The sequence below is a fragment of the Notothenia rossii genome (assembly GCF_949606895.1).
Source record: "Notothenia rossii genome assembly, chromosome: 12".
NCBI classification, from domain to species: Eukaryota; Metazoa; Chordata; class Actinopteri; order Perciformes; family Nototheniidae; genus Notothenia; species Notothenia rossii.
In genome coordinates this window covers 23,957,888-23,962,887 of record NC_136911.1, presented here as the reverse complement: position 1 = coordinate 23,962,887, position 5,000 = coordinate 23,957,888, and positions in this window count along the sequence as shown.

The window sequence follows — 5,000 nt, the reverse complement described above, 5'->3', positions numbered from 1 at the left end:
ATTCATTTTCTCTGTGAATAAATGACATTTAATTGTAAAATCCTAACGTCCTGCAGCCTGAGGGGTCAACCTGTTAATCAATTAGTCTGAAAATAACGAGCCTCGTTAGGGATTAGAGACCCTGCCCTGTCATTCATAATTTAATCATTCTGAAATAATGAAGACCCAGGTGAGACGACGTGTGTTCTCCTGAAGCTATCTGACGACACTTTGAAGATTCACTTCACAGACGTCCATCATCCGGCTGCTCCAAGGACACCAGGATCTACTTTATTTAAAGGGGACCTATCAGGCAAAATGCACCTTTGTACGTCTTGTAAACATGAATATGTGATATGTGTCCAGATTTGAACACTTCTGTGACGTCACAGAAGTGGCTCTACGGCTATTGGGCTAACTCCACCAATCAGGAGGAGACAGCCACGGACATTGCCGTTGGAAAGCGCTGGAGACGCTGTAGTACATATGCCAGGCCTGTAGATGGTGCTGTTCTCACAGAATCAGCCCATGATGCAAAGACAGTGTTAAATTGAGCGAAATGAGGAATGGATCAAATGCATGATCTGTTTGGTATTTTGACAAATAAAAAGTATAAATATGCCTCATATAGGTATGGTCCTACACTATGTTATTAACATATAGCATGATAGGTCCACTTTAAGCTTTTATTTGTCATGTGACTTGTTCGTCACTCGTTGGTCATGTGACTTGATATTTTATTTTTCAACAGGTGTGAGTTTAACAGAAACAGATCTTTAAAGTTTCCTCCAATCCTCTTCATCATTTCAGAGTGGAGTGTGTGTGTGTGTGTGTGTGTGTGTGTGTGTGTGTGTGTGTGTGTGTGTGTGTGTGTGTGTGTGTGTGTGTGTGTGTGTGTGTGTGTGTGTGTGTGTGTGTGTGTGTGTGTGTGTGTGTGTGTGTGTGTGTGTGTGTGTGTGTGTGTGTGTTCACATGCAAGTCATTTTCTCCCCGGTGACTAATGCCTCAACCACAGGAGATTGAGTTCGATTGAGAGGGTCTTTATAGTGTGTGTGTGTGTGTATGTGTGTGTGTGTGTGTGTGTGTGTGTGTGTGTGTGTGTGTGTGTGTGTGTGTGTGTGTGTGTGTGTGTGTGTGTGTGTGTGTGTGTGTAATGCGGCAAAAGAGAATGGATTCATATGAGGAGACGGGTACTGCAGAGACTGAGCCGTGTGTGTGTGTGTGTGTGTGTGTGTGTGTGTGTGTGTGTGTGTGTGTGTGTGTGTGTGTGTGTGTGTGTGTGTGTGTGTGTGTGTGTGTGTGTGTGTGTGTGTGTGTGTGTGTGTGTGTGTGTGTGTGTTTGCTCTATATAGCATTCACAGATGTGGTGGTGGGCTCTGCGCTGTCCTCAGATGATGCCCCCAGGAGAGTGTGTGTACATGTGAGTGGGCACAGATTGTCCTCAGATGCCGTCCTTATCCCCTCAGACCCCCTGCTGTGTTACTGTTTCACTGTCAGATACTTACACTATGCTCGTCATGTGACTCGTTATTAAAGAGACTTGTTCAAAATCTGTCAGTCATGTGACTTGTTGGTCACTCCTTAGTCATGAGACTTGTTGGTCACTCCTTAGTCATGTGACTTGTTGGTCACTCCTTAGTCATGTGACTTGTTGGTCACTCCTTAGTCAGGTGACTTGTTGGTCACTCCTTAGTCATGTGACTTGTTGTTCACTCCTTAGTCATGAGACTTGTTGGTAACTCCTTAGTCATGAGACTTGTTGGTCACTCCTTAGTCATGAGACTTGTTGTTCACTCCTTAGTCATGTGACTTGTTGTTAACTCATTAGTCATGAGACTTGTTGGTCACTCCTTAGTCATGAGACTTGTTGGTCACTCCTTAGTCATGTGACTTGTTGGTAACTCCTTAGTCATGAGACTTGTTGGTCACTCCTTAGTCATGTGACTTGTTGGTCACTCCTTAGTCATGTGACTTGTTGTTCACTCCTTAGTCATGTGACTTGTTGTTCACTCCTTAGTCATGAGACTTGTTGTTCACTCCTTAGTCATGTGACTTGTTGGTCACTCCTTAGTCATGTGACTTGTTGTTCACTCCTTAGTCATGAGACTTGTTGGTCACTCCTTAGTCATGAGACTTGTTGTTCACTCCTTAGTCATGAGACTTGTTGGTCACTCCTTAGTCATGTGACTTGTTGGTCACTCCTTAGTCATGAGACTTGTTGGTCACTCCTTAGTCATGTGACTTGTTGGTCACTCCTTAGTCATGAGACTTGTTGGTCACTCCTTAGTCATGAGACTTGTTGTTCACTCCTTAGTCATGAGACTTGTTGTTCACTCCTTAGTCATGTGACTTGTTGGTCACTCCTTAGTCATGTGACTTGTTGTTCACTCCTTAGTCATGTGACTTGTTGTTCACTCCTTAGTCATGAGACTTGTTGTTCACTCCTTAGTCATGTGACTTGTTGTTCACTCCTTAGTCATGTGACTTGTTGTTCACTCCTTAGTCATGTGACTTGTTGTTCTCTCCTTAGTCATGAGACTTGTTGTTCACTCCTTAGTCATGTGACTTGTTGTTCACTCCTTAGTCATGTGACTTGTTGTTCACTCCTTAGTCATGTGACTTGTTGTTCACTCCTTAGTCATGTGACTTGTTGTTCACTCCTTAGTCATGTGACTTGTTGTTCACTCCTTAGTCATGTGACTTGTTGTTCACTCATTAGTCATGTGACTTGTTGTTCACTCCTTAGTCATGTGACTTGTTGTTCACTCCTTAGTCATGAGACTTGTTGTTCACTCCTTAGTCATGTGACTTGTTGTTCACTCATTAGTCATGAGACTTGTTGTTCACTCCTTAGTCATGAGACTTGTTGTTCACTCCTTAGTCATGTGACTTGTTGGTCACTCCTTAGTCATGAGACTTGTTGGTCACTCCTTAGTCATGAGACTTGTTGTTCACTCCTTAGTCATGTGACTTGTTGTTCACTCCTTAGTCATGAGACTTGTTGTTCACTCCTTAGTCATGTGACTTGTTGGTCACTCCTTAGTCATGAGACTTGTTGGTCACTCCTTAGTCATGAGACTTGTTGTTCACTCCTTAGTCATGTGACTTGTTGTTCACTCCTTAGTCATGAGACTTGTTGTTCACTCCTTAGTCATGTGACTTGTTGTTCACTCCTTAGTCATGAGACTTGTTGGTCACTCCTTAGTCATGAGACTTGTTGTTAACTCATTAGTCATGTGACTTGTTGGTCACTCCTTAGTCATGTGACTTGTTGTTCACTCCTTAGTCATGAGACTTGTTGGTCACTCCTTAGTCATGTGACTTGTTGGTCACTCCTTAGTCATGTGACTTGTTGGTCACTCCTTAGTCATGTGACTTGTTGTTCACTCCTTAGTCATGAGACTTGTTGGTCACTCCTTAGTCATGTGACTTGTTGGTCACTCCTTAGTCATGTGACTTGTTGGTCACTCCTTAGTCATGAGACTTGTTGTTAACTCATTAGTCATGTGACTTGTTGGTCACTCCTTAGTCATGAGACTTGTTGGTCACTCCTTAGTCATGTGACTTGTTGTTCACTCCTTAGTCATGAGACTTGTTGGTCACTCCTTAGTCATGAGACTTGTTGGTCACTCCTTAGTCATGTGACTTGTTGGTCACTCCTTAGTCATGAGACTTGTTGTTAACTCATTAGTCATGTGACTTGTTGGTCACTCCTTAGTCATGAGACTTGTTGGTCACTCCTTAGTCATGAGACTTGTTGGTCACTCCTTAGTCATGAGACTTGTTGGTCACTCCTTAGTCATGAGACTTGTTGGTCACTCCTTAGTCATGAGACTTGTTGGTCACTCCTTAGTCATGTGACTTGTTGTTCACTCCTTAGTCATGTGACTTGTTGGTCACTCCTTAGTCATGTGACTTGTTGGTCACTCCTTAGTCATGAGACTTGTTGTTAACTCATTAGTCATGTGACTTGTTGTTCACTCCTTAGTCATGTGACTTGTTGGTCACTCCTTAGTCATGTGACTTGTTGGTCACTCCTTAGTCATGAGACTTGTTGTTAACTCATTAGTCATGTGACTTGTTGGTCACTCCTTAGTCATGAGACTTGTTGGTCACTCCTTAGTCATTTGACTTGTTGTTCACTCCTTAGTCATGAGACTTGTTGGTCACTCCTTAGTCATGAGACTTGTTGTTAACTCATTAGTCATGTGACTTGTTGGTCACTCCTTAGTCATGTGACTTGTTGTTCACTCCTTAGTCATGAGACTTGTTGGTCACTCCTTAGTCATGTGACTTGTTGGTCACTCCTTAGTCATGTGACTTGTTGGTCACTCCTTAGTCATGTGACTTGTTGGTTACTCTTTAGTCATGTGACTTGTTGGTCACTCCTTAGTCATGTGACTTGTTGGTCACTCCTTAGTCATGAGACTTGTTGGTCACTCCTTAGTCATGTGACTTGTTGTTCACTCCTTAGTCATGTGACTTGTTGGTCACTCCTTAGTCATGTGACTTGTTGGTCACTCCTTAGTCATGTGACTTGTTGGTCACTCCTTAGTCATGAGACTTGTTGGTCACTCCTTAGTCATGTGACTTGTTGGTCACTCCTTAGTCATGAGACTTGTTGGTCACTCCTTAGTCATGAGACTTGTTGGTCACTCCTTAGTCATGAGACTTGTTGGTCACTCCTTAGTCATGTGACTTGTCATTAATCGTGTGACTTGTTCGACTTGTTTGCTGTGAGGTTGTTTACATGATGCTAATTAGCGGCTATTGCTAACCAAGCTTTGGCCCAAACATGGTCACTTCCTGCTGCAGAAAGGAAGATGGTCACAGCAATCTAAGTTTAAAAACTGTAGTGTGTGTGTGTGTGTGTGTGTGTGTGTGTGTGTGTGTGTGTGTGTGTGTGTGTGTGTGTGTGTGTGTGTGTGTGTGTGTGTGTGTGTGTGTGTGTGTGTGTGTGTGTGTGTGTGTGTGTGTGTGTGTGTGAGAGAGAGAGTGAGTCATGCTATAGGTTCATCTGA